General features: G+C 36.2%; 1 long non-coding RNA gene across 1 annotated transcript in view; it reads right to left on the reverse strand.

Moving 5' to 3' along the window:
- LOC145537978 (uncharacterized) overlaps positions 1 to 16,111 on the reverse strand; it is a 501,457-nt gene that overhangs the window by 12,574 nt on the left and 472,772 nt on the right. The window contains exons 13-15 of the long non-coding RNA XR_014076549.1: positions 10,994 to 11,300; positions 5,046 to 5,192; positions 2,905 to 3,112 (exon numbers count right to left, since the gene is read on the reverse strand). This is a non-coding gene — a long non-coding RNA (uncharacterized LOC145537978). The remainder of the gene's footprint in view (positions 1 to 2,904; positions 3,113 to 5,045; positions 5,193 to 10,993; positions 11,301 to 16,111) is intronic.

Here is a 16,111-nt window from a genome sequence, read left to right on the forward strand (position 1 = left end):
ATTTCAAACTGTCTCTTTGTATAATATCTGAGTGACCACCAAATGGGAAAATCAAATAGTTTGCTTCTAAGGAATTTAAATATGTATGTATGTGTTTATCAGTTCAGTTGCTCAGTCGTGTCCCAACTCTTTGCGACTCCACGGACTGCAGCACGCCAGGCTTCCCTATCCATCACCAACTCCAAGAGCCTACTCAAACTCATGTCCATTGAGTCGGTGATGCCATCCAACTGTCTCATCCTCTGTTGTCCCCTTCTCCTCCCACCTTCAATCTATCTTTCCCAGCATTAGGGTCTTTTCAATTGAGTCAGTTCTTCGCATCAGATGGCCAAAGTATTGGAGTTTCAGCTTCAGCATCAGTCCCTCCAATGAATATTCAGGACTGATTTCCTTTAGGAGGGACTGGTTGGATCTCCTTGCTGTCCAAGGGGCTCTCAAGAGTCTTCTCCAACACCATAGTTCAAAAGCATCAATTCTTCGGCACTCAGCGTTCTTTATAGTCCAACTCTCACAACCGTACATGACTACTGGAAAAACCATAGCTTTGACTAGACGGACCTTTGAATGTCTCAGCTTTTTAATATGCTGTCTAGGTTGGTCATAACTGTTCTTCCAAGGAGTAAGCGTCTTTTAATTTCATGGCTGCAGTCACCATCTGCAGTGATTTTGGAGCCCAAGGAAAGAAAGTCTATCTGTCAAGAATGGAAACCATTGTTTCCCCATTTACCATGAAGTGATAGGACCGGATGACATGATCTTAGTTTTCTGAATGTTGAATTTTAAGCCAACTTTTTCACTCTCCTCTTTCACTTTCATCAAAAGGCTCTTTTTAGTTCTTTTCGCTTTCTGCCATGAGGGTGGTGTCATCTGCATATCTGGTTTCCCTGATAACTCAGTTGGTATGTGTATATATATGTGTGTGTATATCTATACACACACATCTACATACTGATTCCCTTACACAATATTTATCAAAAACTCATATTTCTATTATATTATGTGTTTGTGTCAATTATGATTTTCCTAGAATTTGATAAATAGTCATCACCATGAATATTACTAAAGACATGGAGTGATATATCCTCGTAAGTCTTATTTCTGCTCACATTTTCTGAAAAACTTGTGTCTAAGGATAACTTCAAGTGAGACGAGAAGTACAGTCCTTCCAGTAATAACTACCACAAATGAGAAAAATCTAGGTTGGCCAAAAAGTTCATTTGGGTTTTTTAGTACTATGTTATGGAAAAAACCCAAAGAAATTTCTTGGCCAACCCAATATTTTAGAATGAATAGAAAATGTATAGGCATTAATCACATGGTTAATGCTTTCTATTTACAGGTCTTCAAGCTTCAGAATACAGGCTGAAAATCTCTCTGATATAAATTTATTCAAACCCATATTTTCTTGACTACACAGCAATGTTTCTTAGTTTTTTATACACATTCACTCACTTATTTCTCAAGATAATCTGAAGAGGTCAGTATTTTCATCCCTACTTATAGCTGAGGAAGTTAAGATAAAGATGTATCTTAACTGTTGTAACTAAACTATATATTAATCTGTTTGCCCAACAGCACACAACTGGGATTTGTACCCAGTCAGCTGGACTCCAGAATCGCTACTCTTAACCAGTATACACAGACATAGACACACAGTATTGAGGCAAAGTTTCAGACAGAGTAGGCCCTTAAAAACTAGTGTGCCAGGCTTCCAGTGGGATTATTCCATAGGTACTCATCAATCAGAAAATTTTAATACTGCACATTAGGAAATGCGTATAGTTTTTTGCTGTTTCCACGTATGGTACTAACCTATAAGTAATTTCTGTGCTCAGTGTTTGACCTTTGTCCAGCAAGTTCTGAGCAAAAATATCAAAAATGTATTATTTTCCTCTTTCAAAACAATGTTAACTTTGCATGGTTACATGGGACAAAAAGAATGAAATATATAAATCAGTTATATATCTTTCATTGACTCCTTTGTCCTATACAATAGTCTTCTATGCTTTGATATGGTGCACCTTCATACTAATAGCAAGTAAGAATTAATTTATAAAGAAGATAAAACTGGAAATCGTTAAGTAATTTCTTACTTTCTGAATATAATTTAACTTCCTCAATTCTGCTTTTTCAGGAACCAAATTCTGATGACATATCATGTGCCACCTTCTACCTAAATAATTTGATCATCTATAATAGGGGTTGTCAAATGATAGCTTGCAAGTCAATTCTGGCCTGCTATCTATTTTTATACAAAAAGGTTTCATTGAAACACAGTCACATCCCTTCATTTATATATTGTCTGAGGCTGCATTTGCACTGCAAAGGCAGAGTTCAGTAGTTGTGACAGACATTCTGGTCCACAAAGCCCAAATTATTTACTCTGTAGCCATTTTCAGAAAAAAGAATACAACCTGTAGTCTATGAAGATGATAGCTGTCCTTGTACCATGGATGATAAGTAAGCTATTTAAAAGTTCTTTATCCTGTGGTCAATATTTTGTTTCATTCTGCAAATGACTACTCATGCTCGGAGAAGGATTGACTGAAAATACAGTGATTTGAAAATCCTAGCCCCAGTAGATCATGAAAGCCCATATCCATAATAAAGTTGACCTCACTCATCAATAATGACAATCAATATAAAACTGACTTTTAAGCTTCTCTGTTGTATGGTGTTCTGTGAGGCACAGCCTATTCCTGCTTTATAGTAGTTCACAATTTAAGACACATGATAACTAAAACAGCATGTTATAATGAATATGCTAAAATTAATAACTAAGTTGCTAATAATGAAAGAGGAAATCAGAATTTCTTTTTGACCAGAAATTTTTCATACTTGCCATGAAAATTTGATGGAAAATTACAAATAGCAAAACTTCAAACTGTTCTGAAACTGGCTTACCAGGAAGTTGTGTCAGCAGAGAGGTCATCCTGTTTAATTTGGGGAAGGGGGTGAAGGGAGATGAATACTGTAGACATTCTTTAACAGTTGTAAGCCAGGCTTAATTAAGGAGACAAAATATTGATTTGCAGAGTCAAACAGAGTTGATGCTTAATGTTATTATTTTGCTCTGAGTTCAACACACCAGCTGGTTTGAACTGTGGGTGACCTACACAATGAAAACAAGACAAATAAAAGACTTGAGGATTTACTATCTGGCTTCCTATTCCTTTTTATGTTGTCCAAATTATAACCCTACTATCATCACTGCAAAATAAATCAAGCAGAAATTCCTGTTAATGTAATGAATATTTTATGTCTTTTAGATAAGACCATTACTGTATCTTCTGCAAATATGAGTAAATTAATGAAGCAAGTCACTAAAAATGGTATGTTCTATTAACTAATTAGGTGATCAGAAAGAGAAGAAAATTGAATATTTAAAGTTTATGTACTATTATTTTAGCCATTTAACTGAACTGGTCAATTTTCATTCAAGGCAATAATATCAAAGCTGGAATTTATTTTGTATTATGAAAAATTTCAAACATCCAAAAAATTGAACAAAAATGAATATTCACCATCAGGACAGAGCCGCTAGTACTCATAGGCATTTGCTTGCTTTATCTCTAGTATTTTTAAATCTAGCATAGTGTCCTAGCTTTTAATTTACTGATGTACTTAATTTCATTGACTCTCAAAAAGACCAAGTCTGTTTTCTCATAGATTATACTAAATATTGAAAGTATATAACTTTCTTTTGATGTTTTTACCTTTTCTATCTCTCTGTCCTCTATTTCTAGAGAACTCAAAGCTTGGTCTATATTCACAGTAAACATTTTGGAAAACAGAATTTCATTGGTGATGCTATGTGCCTTATTCTGCATCTTATCAAGAAGCGCACAATGTCAGGTTATCCCAGTGCTGGTGATGCTAAGTTTAATCACCCAGTTGATTTGATGACCACCAGACCTCTCCATTATATGGTTGTGCTTTTCTTTGGTAATACACATTTATATTCTATTCCAGCAACATTTTATCTAATGGTTTTAGCCTTTATAAAGGAACTCTGCCTGAATTACTGATTTTATAAGGTGAGAACTGATTTTTTTTCTAATACATTTATTCTTTCTATGTTAATTAACTGATGCTCTTTTGTAAAAAAACAACAAAAAAAGTGTTTTTCCTCCTAACAATTGCTCACCACCTTCCCTTTAATAACCAACTGTCAGAGTAAGTGAAGTGAAGTTGCTCAGTCGTGTCTGACTCTTTGCGACCCCATGGACTGCAGTCTACCAGGCTCCTCAGTCCATGGAATTTTCCAGGCAAGAGTACTGGAGTGGGTTGCCATTTCCTTCTCCAGGGGATCTTCCCAACCCAGGGATCGAACCCGGGTCTCCTGCATTGCAGGAAGACGCTTTACCGTCTGAGCCACCAGGGAAGCCAGAGTAAGGAACTGATGTAATAGTATGATATATTCCAGTTTATCCAGGACAGTCCTGATTTTCACTTGTAGAAATACTGCTGTGCTTCCATTCATGGATTTCCCAGGTCAGCACTGGTAAGTAAAGAACTCACCTGCCAATACAGGAGATGTAAGAGTGCCGGGTTCAATTCCTGGGTCAGGAAGATCCCCTGGAGGAGGAAATGACAACCCACTCCACTGTTCTTGCCTGGAGAATCCCATGGACAGAGCAGCTTCGCAGGCTATAGTCAATAGTCTCAAAAAGAGTCAGACACAACTCAAGTGACAACACAAACTCATGCTCCCATTCATATAATTTAACATATTAAACGATAAATTATAAGAACATTCCATGTATTAGTCACCTTGAATTTCTCTCTCAAAATCTCAATCTCTCATTTTGACAATCCTAAATGTTAGTTTATTCAGCGTTTCACAATTTATTATACCTTTTAATATCTAAATCTTTTATATGAAAACACAGTAATTATCCCTTTTGATACTCAAATCTCAATACTCAAGCATTCAAAACTGACTAGTGTTTAAGTCTCTTAAAAATGCTTCTGTGTCCTTTTGACATAACTCCAGTTTTGGTTAAATATTTGCTTTATGACATAATAAGCTATTACAGCATTACCTTGTATTTTCTGTGCTCCAGATCTGAATTCAACAATTTCCTCAGAGATCTCTGTTTTCTTTTACTAGGAATTGGTAGCAGAAACTGGTCAGGAGTATTCTTTTTTACTGAGGTGTTACTGCTCTCAGAATATTTCAGTGGATAAATCTAGGGTATATATATAAAGATATATAAACTTTATATTTTTATTATTTCCAATTCAAATTGAACATTAAAGTGCTTTTCCTAATTACTTTGATTTTTAAATTTATATTTTATTATGAAATCCTTGGTTTCTAATTAGCACATTTACTTTATGATATGCATAAAATGGTTACAAAATAAAATTTCAATATGTTTACCAACAAAATTCTGAATATGGTTTAAGATTATTTGATTTCTCTTTCCTTTGTGGATATGAACTTAGGATGTATAGTTAAAGTACTGGGTCAAAAGTAATTTAAACATTTGTTTGGCAAAAAGTACAAGTAGAGAGAAATAATGAACATGAAAAACAATGCAGTTTCTGTCACAAGCAAATGGTTAATATCCCAGACCTACTAGATATATGGGGCTTCCCTCATAGCTCAGTTGGTAAAGAATCTGCCTGCAGTGCAGGAGCCCTGGGTTCGACTCCTGGGTTGGGAAGATCCCTTGGAGAAAGAATTGGCAACCCACTCCAGTATTTTTGCCTGGAGAATCCCATGGACAGTGGAGCCCGGCAGGCTACAGTCCATGAGATAGCGAGAGTCAAACAAGACTTAGTGACTAAACCACTACTAGGTATATTAAAAAACAATGAAAACATGGTAGAGATATTAAGTTAACCTACCTAATAAATGCAAATGAATCTTAATAGATGAAAACAGGCTTAAGTTGATCATAATAAGTTAAATGGAATTTAAAAATATTTAGGTATAAACTTTGAATTACCTACACTGATAAAAATCCAAAAATTTGACAACATAATCTATTGGCAAGGCTGTAGGTATAGATAATCACATATATTGCTGGTAACAATGTAAAAGAGTATAATTCTTCATGGAGAAGATGATGTGAATGCCTTGTGGGTGGAGACACCATACCACACAAGATCATAAAACAAGTAGATTAATAATAAATTTGAGGGAATTGAAGTCATATAGAATATATTCTGATATTAATAGAAATAAAAATTAAAAGATTACTGAAAATTCCTCAGCTACTTAAATAACGAACATATTTCTAAACTGTCTTTAGGTCAAAGAAGAAGTCACATGTAAAATTAGAAAATATTTGGGACAACAATCACATTCAAAATTTAGCTTAAAGCATAATTACAGAGAAATTGGCATCTTTTAAGCTTCTGTTAATAATTTGGAAGAGTACACAATTAACAGTTTGTTTCTATCATAAGAAGCTAAGAAAAACAAGCAAATAAAACCTACATTAAGTTAAAGCAAGTAAATAATAATGAAAACAAATCTAAGTAAAAAAGAAAACAGGAACAATAGAGAGCAACAAAATTCAAAGCTGATTTTTTGAAAAGGTCAAATAGTATAATTCTTTGATCAACTTCTAGTAGATGGATCAAGGAGAAAAGAACACACAAATTATCAATATCAAGAATAAAGTAAGAAATGTCATTATTAATCTGACAGTCATTAAAAGAATAAGAAGGGAATATAATGAACATATCTTGTTACAATAAGATTGAGAACTTAAATGGACTGAATAAATTCCTTGGAGAGCATAAATTAGAATTCAGAGAAAAAGGTAAATGTATACTTCTATACCTTATTAAAGTTGAATTTCTTAAAAATGCACCTAAAAGAATACTTGGCTCAGATGGGTTCAGAGGAGAATTCTATTGAATTTTTAAGGAATAATACTCCTACACAATTCTTTTAGAAAATAGAGGAATATGCAACACTTTCCAAGGTACTCTGAGTCCAGCATTAGCCTGATACTATAATATATCCAGAGAAAAACATTCTAAGAAGCCTAGGGAACAATATCCCAAAACTGGATTCAAACAATCCTCAACCAAATACTAAAAACCAAATCAAGTAAAACAAAAAGCAAATTATACACAATGATCAAGTGGTATTCCTGGATTGCAAGGTTGCTTTAACATTCTGTACACAGTGTAATTCTCCATGTAATGGAGAAAAACATATGAACATCACAATAGATATATTAAAACATTTTACAAAATGCATCACCCATTAGACGCTCTCAGCTAAATGTAAATACTAGGGCAACAATATGAAATATTCAGCTGACATCGTATTTGCTGAGAAAGGTTAGTTTCCTGTTCTAAGAGTGGGAATAAAGTAAGAAAGTTACACACCCTTAAGATATTGTCCATTGTGTTGCACCCTGTACAATAAAACAGAAGAGGTAAACATACACACACACACGTATACAGGAAAAAGAGGCAACTTTTGTTTGGATAGCATCATGATATACATAGAAATTACTAAGGACTCTACCAAAAAAAAAAAAAAAGCCCATTACCTAACTAGTAAGTGAATATAACAGCATCCCATGACAAAAGAGCAGTATACCAAAATCTATTGTGCTTGTAGATACTAGCAATGAAAAATTACATCATCAAAAAACACAAAGTGCTTGGAGATGATCTGAATAACATGTGCAATATCTGTAGAATGAAAACTATCAAAGATTGCTGAATGAAGTTAAAGAAGAAATAAATAATGGGGGAGCTACAAAATGTTAATGAATATTATTTTAAGGTACTGATTCTCCCTAAATTTATTTACAGAGTTAATACAACACTCATTAAAATACAACAGACATTTAAAAAGATATGGTCAAACTTATTCTGCAGTTTATATGAAATACAAAAAATAGAGAAATCTTATAATAAAAGAATGTATTTAGAGGACTTATACTCCCTGATTCCAAAACTTACTTCATATCTACAGGGATCAAGGTATTGATAATATGAAATTGGCATAAAAATACACATTTAGATCAATGGAACAGAATTAAAGGGATATATGGTTATATGGTCAATTAATTTTTGACAAGTTGCCAAGATGATTCAATGGGGTGAAATGGTCTTCTCAATAAATGGTGCTGGGGTAACTGGTTATCTGTACAGAAAAGGGGGCTTTAGCATTTTCCTCACCCTACACACAAAATTTGATTCAAAATGGATTATAGAACTTGAAAAAGTTAAAACCCTAAAACTTCTAGCAAAAAAACATATGAGAAATCCTTTATGACTTTGGGTAAAGCACATTTGCATTGATAGGACACAAAATATATGAATCACAAAATAAATATATTTTAAAATTGAAGTTTACCAAAATTTAAAACTTTTGCTTCTCAGAAATTATCACTAAGAAAATTAAATGAGAAGTCAAAGATGGGGAGAAAATATTTGAAAAAAATATGTTAATAATGACTTGGACTCAGCATACAAATAAATCTTACAATTCAATGGTAAGACAACCAAATAAAAAAATGTGCAAATACTTTGCAACTGAACAAGTCCAGGAAAAGTTGTTTGACATCATTGGTCACTAAGGGAATGCAAATGAAAACCATGATGATATACTACTACATACCCACTAGGAAAAACAAAGTTAAAAACAAGTGCTGCCAAAGACGTGGAACTACTGTAACACTCATAAAGTGTGTGTGTGTGTGTGCACGCGCGCTTGCGTGCGTGCACACTAAGTTGCTTCAGTCAAGTCCACCTGTTTGTGACCCTATGGACCATAGCATGCCAGGCTCCTCTGTCCATGGAAATATCTGCCCTGTGACAATTTTGAGGGATGGGATGGGGAAGGTTTAAGACGGAGGGGACATATGTATGCATATGGCTGATTCATGTTCATGTATGGCAGAAACCATCACAATATTGTAAAGCAATTATCCTCCAATTAAAAATTAAGTTAAAAAATAAAATAGTCAAAGACAGATTATAAAAAATAATACTGGAGTGGATTGCCATGCCCTCCTCCAGGGGATCTTCCTGACCCAGGGATCAAACCTGCATCTCTTACATCTCCTGCATTGGTAGGTGGGTTCGTAACCACTAGCACCACCTGGGAAGCAATGTCACAGGAGAGGGCCAGTGAGTCAGAAAGGGGCTGCTCTATCAGCCTAGTGTCTGGAGGGACCACGTGGAACAAAGCCATGAGCAATCTAGAGTTGTCCAGTAAGGAAAATGAAAAATAAACCTTTGCTGCCACTATCCAAGACTTTGTTACACAGACTGGCCTTACAGAAGCTGGTGGATATAGTTATATTTTGACTTGTATTTGCTGTTCTGTTTCTTGTGAATGTGCACTCTCTTATTTAGATTTTTTTCCCATATAGTTCATTACAGAGTATTAGGTAGTGAGCCTTTCCAATTATGATTCAGTAAATTCAACAACAACAAAAAGAGGGAGAAACAGAACACCAAATACAAGTCAGAATATGTATATGTGTAACTGACTCACTTTGCTGTACATCCGAAACTAACACAACATTGTAAATCAACTATACTCCAATAAAATGTAACATTAAATTTAAAAATAATTCCATTGGATATCTTTAAAACAGTATCCTGCATATTATACACTATATAATATACTGTATACTATAAAAGAGTATATAGTAATAGAAATGATAGGCAAACTTGCCTTATTCCTGTCTAAGAATTTATCCAGTGTTTCTCTTGTTAAGGATAAGACTTATTAAGGACAAATTCATTTAATCTCATTTCAGAAAGTGTTTTTAAAGTTAGAAATTGATGTTGATTTTTCAACTGTCTCTTAAACATCTATGGAGATGTATGATAGTATTTCCTTAAATATATTGATATACTGAATGATCCTAATGCTTTTTTCAAATGTTGAACCATTCCTGTATTACTATAATAAACCCAACTTGGTCAGGATTATTTTTTTTAATGTGATGTTTTATCTTGGGTTTTTACATTGATATTTAGGAATAAATTATCTTTAGCTGTTTGAATATCTAGGTTTAATTTTCAATGTCATACTCATTTCATAAAAATAATTTGAATATCTTCCTTCTTTCAGTGTCCTCTGTGTGATGTTATTTTTATTTGTAATTTGCTTTTCTCCTTAATTTGTATGTTTTGTGGGAGAATATGCATGGAGAAACAAGAACTTGCTAATGGCCACTGTATAATGGAAACTTGGCATTTTTGTCTTATTATAAAATCAGTGCATGCTTATTAAAGAAATCTTACAAAATACAAATGGACACAAAGAAAATACAATAACATAATAATGTTAAAACAACAGCTTTTTACCACTTTGAATAATCTTTTATCAAATTATTCAAAAATTTAATAGTTGGAGGCGGGGCGATGAAGATAGAAGAGTAGAAAGACCCGAGTGCACTTCCTCTCACGAGCACATCAAAATTACAACTCTCTGCAGAACAACCATCAACTGAAAAAAAACAAAACTGGAACCTACCAGTGTGGAACCTTTCCTGGTTCATTCCAAAGATCTCCCACAACTAAAGACATAAAGAAGGAACCACAGCGAGATGGGTACAAGGGGTGGACTTGTGATATAATCAAACCCCAAACCACTGGGATGGACAAACCACAAAACTGCAGAATCATTATATTGCAGAGGTTCACCCACAGGAGTGAGGGTCCTGAGCGCCACATCAGGCTCAAGCCCAGGGCTCTGGCACTGGGGAGATGAGCTCTCAGAGCATTTGTTTTTGAAGGCCAATGGGGCTTAAACGGTGCACACAAAATCCCACATATACCAGGACCCAGGGCAAGAGCTGTCATCTGATAGGAGGTTGGGCCACACCTACCTGCTGGTTTTGCAGAGTCTCCCGGAGAAGTGCAATGAGGCTGTGGCTTATTTTGGGAAGAAAAACACTGGGGCCAGACGTACTGAGGAACATTCAACTGTATGAACACTCCTGGCAGCCGCCATATTGGCTAATTAGCGCCAAGACCTGGCCCCACCCAATACCTGTAGGCTCCGGTGCTCTCCACTCCATGGCAGCACTGCTGGCATGCAAGGTGTGACCTTCCCCCTTGGTGTTTGGCTGGGGTAAGGAGGGTTTTGCCCAGAAGATTTCTAAGGTTAGGTCACATGTCTTCTGGTCCCTTGGCTTGGGCTGAGAAAGATCTTCCAGAAGCTCTTTTTCTCTGTGTCTGTTGCAGGCTCTGCACAGCCCAGTCTGGAATATGTAAGCAGCAGTAAGGAGACATGGGGAATGCACCACTGTGTTCTTCCTCAAATCTCAAGGTCCCTCTGCAGCCAGACTTCTTTACACCTTTCAGAGAAGAAAGATTGAAAATTAAAAAAAAATCACAATCAACCTTTATTTCCTTTTACTTCACACATTGCATTTGAACTTGGGCAGGGATTCATTTGGATCCCTGAACCTCCTTGTCAAATTAGACCCCAGAAGATCAAGGGCGGACCAAGTTTAAGTCATCGTTAATCTGTTGCAAGAAAGTGAAGGAAGAAACCTTTTTCCCTGAGTAATTAAGGCAGAATTTTTAAGTATGTCTTTAGATGATAAATGATAAGTGAGAATATTTGATCTGGAGGCAAGTGTAATATTTCCTCTAGATTTATACCCACCATTTAGCACAACCAAGTTCAGTTCATGAACACATCTAATGATAAATACCCCTTTTAGGTTAATTTTTCTATATCTAAAATAGTGGCCCAGTGGGAAGTGATGACCAATCCATTCCCCAATGGCGTCAGGTAGGAAAATTACTGAATTCATCATCAATCTCACTCTTTAGTCCTCCAGGGAAGATTATCTTTGTAGAACACTGTAAAGGTAAATAAATTTAAAAGATTATCAAAGAGAGATTATAAATCTAGGTTGAAGTTCTCAATTCTGGGCACCCATTAGAATCACTTGGGAAATTAGAAAAAAAAATAATACTAATGGGTTTGCATTGCCCCAGGTCAATTAAGTAAGAATGTTTGAGTGGGACCTGAACATCAGTATTTTTTAAAGCTGTCCAGGTGATTCTAATGTGCAGTCAAGATGGAAAATAACTCACATAGGGAGGTGGTGTTTTTCTTGACAAGGGAATTTATATGTTATTACAAATTGCACTTACCATTCCAGATAAAACACATTGAATAGATGTTCTGGTTACATGGGACAGGCAGCTGAAAAAGAGGTCCCTTTAAGTTTGTTTGTCCCACCTTTGCTAGTGGCTTACTCTGCTACCAGAAAGCGCTTTTAAACCAGGAATAAGAATGGATGATGCTCTAAAAATATCATTCCTCAACAGGTAAAGAAATACCATGATTCTAGAGAGATGGTTGCTCTAAAGTGTAAATCACTTGTACAGAACTTGTGTTAATAACCATCAGGTTTATTTCACTGGATTCCTTAATTCTTGGACCCAAAGTATGCTGACTTACCTAACAGTAACTTTACCTTTCAAGAAGCACCTGGAAGTGAGCCTACCAGACATAAAGCATTGAAACAGTTGGATGTACTATGAGTGGGCATTCCCTGACCCCCTGCTCCTGGTGGAAAGGTTATCTTGGACCTGGCAAACCAATGTCATTTTGTCTATGGGGCATATTTCTAAGTAAGAGTTTTCATTTTTGAAACTTCAGGGCTTTGAAGCTAGGTATGGTCCAATCATGTGACAGGGCTTTCACAGGAAAAAGCAAGCCTCTGCATTGGTGGAATCTTACAAGGAGACATGACAGGAAGTTTCTGGATGAGATGAATTTTACTATTAGGGTAGAGGTATTAAGGGCTTCCTTAAGGTTGTTCAGCTGGTAAAGAATTTGCCTGCATTGCAGGAGACCCTGGTTCGATTCCTGGGTTGGAAGATCCCCTGGAGAAGAGACAGGCTACTCACATCAGTATTCTTGGGCTTCCCTAGTTGCTCAGCTGGTAAAGAATCCACCCACAATGCGAGAGACCTGGGTTCGATCCCTGGGTTGGGAGGATCCCCTGGGGGAGGTCATGGCAACCCACTCCAGTATTCTTGCCTGGAGAATCCCTATGGACAGAGGAGCCTGGTGGGCTACAGTCCATTGAGGGGTTCACAAAGAGTCAGACATGACTGAGTGACTAAGCACAGCACACCAGCATAGAGGTATTAAAGGCTGTTTAAAATCACCTTTCAGGGACTTCCCTGGTGGTCCAGTGGTTAAGAATCTGCCTTCCAATGCAGGGGATGCAGGTTCGATCCCTGGTTAGGGAACTAAGATCCCACATGCCGCAGGGCAACTAAGCCTGCATGCCACAACTAGAGAAGGCTGCACACTGCAACTACTGAGCCCATGCCCTCTAGGGCCTGTGCATGGCATGTAGAGAAAGTCCAAGTGTTGCAACTAGAGAAGCCAATGTGACAACTAAAGAGAAGCCCCAGCACTGCAAATAGAGAAAGTCTGTGTGCTGCAATGAAGACCAGCACAGCCAAAAAATAATTAATTAATTAATTAAAATAAAATCACTGTTCAGAGAAGGCAACTTCCATGGGCCATTAACTTACTCTCCCCTAGGGCATAGGAAAAGGATTGGCAAACACCAGCCAAAGATATCTCCTTTTCCTGAGAGAGGCAAGCCTGTTGACTGATAAAATGGATCTCTTCTCCTTAAGTTTTGATCATGTGTGTTTTCTTGAGTGGTCTGTCATGGACTCTGACAAATTAAGAGGGCCTCCACAACTGCTCTCATTTACAAAATTCTACTAAGATTTCAGTCTTTTCAAATTCTCCTTAATAACTACTGGTACAGCTGAGGTACCTGTAACTAATGGCCCTGGTGTCAAGATATTTTTGAGACTATCATTTTTCTTTCAATTTGGGGCTTAAGATTTGGGATTTTCTATTTACAAACGTCATTTTTCTTGGCTTAAAAAACAGTGGGAAGGTGTGAGAAGGCACAAGATTAGCCACCCTAGCTTCTAGAAACTGCAGGTCATTTGGAAACCAGCATACGCATAAGTAACCCAAATGGTTAAGCCTAGTTGCACATGTAGGTGCAAGCACAAGGTTGCTTGGAAGTTGTGTCACCCTTAGATTTCAGGGAAGGACTACCAGCTGACTTAATATTCTAGAGAGAGCACCGGTTCAGTTAACAAAAATATATTAAATGCCTCTGCCTGCTAATATATATATAGAAATGGATAAAAGATGGTCTTCATCCTTTAGAAATTATGGCTAGTCATTATCTTCCTATTTTCAGCCAAACTTGACTGTGAAGAGTGCTTCCAGTTTCAGAAACTGCTAGAAGAAAGTTTAACTTCTGCTTCATAGTTCACCAGTGATTACATAACTCACTAAGCTCCTTCATTCTAGACTTGAATATAATTACCACTGACTGACTTATCCCTCATTTTACATATTTACTATTAAAGCCTTTCTATATAAAGAACCTTACATTCAAGTTATAAGAAGATGGCTCACCTCACCAAGTGCATAATCACAGTTGGTGGTTCCTTAAGTCTGAGCAGGCAGCTACCCACATTTCCAACATTTATCAGCTACCTCTGACATTCCTGTGTCCAAAAAAATAACCGACTCATTGTTTAAATCTATGATGAGCTACATCACACAAGCAGCATAGAAAGCTTGTTGCATGTTTGATGTGGTCTCCAAAAATATCAAGTGAGAGTAAAATAAAAACAAAGGTTCTCAATGGATATATATATATAATGCTTGAAAATAGTTGGTTCATTTTCACTTAATGATAGTTACATTTCTCTACAATGAAGATATGTATTAGATGTAAAAGCAGAAACTGAAGAGACATTCCATTTGGACTTCATAAGTGAATGACTGGTAAAGCAATGTCAGCTGCATGACATTACTACTTTCCATATTGGCTAGCTAAATTATGTGCTCATTAGTTTACTGGGTTAATAAATGAGAGGCTAAAAAATGTGCATGCTCTTACAAGTGAAATATTTTCACAGAGCCAAAGGAAGCCTGACTAATTTGAGTTAGATTTAAATCCTGTCTTTTGTAATGATTAATACCATGAGACAATGAGAGAGTAATCAGCTTCTAATTCTGACTTGGCTAGTGGCTCACCAAGAGAACTTGTGAAATTCTCTGAACCCACTGAACCTGCATCTCCTCATCTCTCAAAGAATAAGATGAAGCTGATTCTTGGGGCTCTACCTAGTTCCATGATTCTGTGCCATCAGATAAAGATTCTAAGGGGTTTATATTTACAACTGAATCTTAAATATAATAAAATTGGTTGGGTGTCATTAAGCATAGTCTTGCTAGGATCAGGGTCATTTAAGGACTGAAGTATATCCTAGGCTGAGAAACACTCCGGGGCCAAGACCCATGATATAGCTGCAGTAGTTAAATTGCTGAGCTCTCCAAGGAGAATGGAGCTGATGATATACTATCATGAGATATAATAATGTAAATGAAAATGCTTTGCAAACTATTTGGGACTATATAAATGTCAAGTGTTAGGCAGTATTATCTTCTCCATTTATTGAGGGGCCAACTCACAGAACTGACTTCAACAAGGCCACATAATAAGTCAGGGACAGTTTGGAAGAAAATACATTTTTTATTCTGATGTTCCTTTCTTGCCTTCATCTTACCAATATTTATGGAGCTGCTTCTGTGTCTAAAGTACCAGTAGGGGAATTAAAGAGATGTCTAGGACACTACTACTATTTTCAACAAGCTTGCAATCCAGTAAATATGTATGAAACAACAGCATCTGTTTTTCTTTAATGATTTTATGTATAGAGGATTTTTTCCTCACCAAGTTTTAAGTTATTTGGATACCCCCAAAGACTTTTATTTTCTTTGATCATCTTCACTATGTTCAATGATTATGGGGCATATTGATCCTAAAAATATTATTTGGTGGAAAAAAAACAACAACTCTGACAGGATTTCAACCCTCTAAAATGCTAAAGAAAAGTTCTTACCATCTTTTATGTATGCTGATACTTTCTCTAGTACATCTCAAGAATAGATACACGGGATCCCTCAAGAAGATATCTAAATACACAGGATCCAATAATTTTAGTCTGATACTGTAACAATAACCCAAAATAATAATACAAAGAAAAACAACCAACGTGTGCTAATAATTATTAGGACTAAGAATGTGCT

The sequence above is a fragment of the Giraffa tippelskirchi genome, chromosome 2 (assembly GCF_054371585.1).
Source record: "Giraffa tippelskirchi isolate mGirTip1 chromosome 2, T2T-mGirTip1v1.2.pri, whole genome shotgun sequence".
NCBI classification, from domain to species: domain Eukaryota; kingdom Metazoa; phylum Chordata; class Mammalia; order Artiodactyla; family Giraffidae; genus Giraffa; species Giraffa tippelskirchi.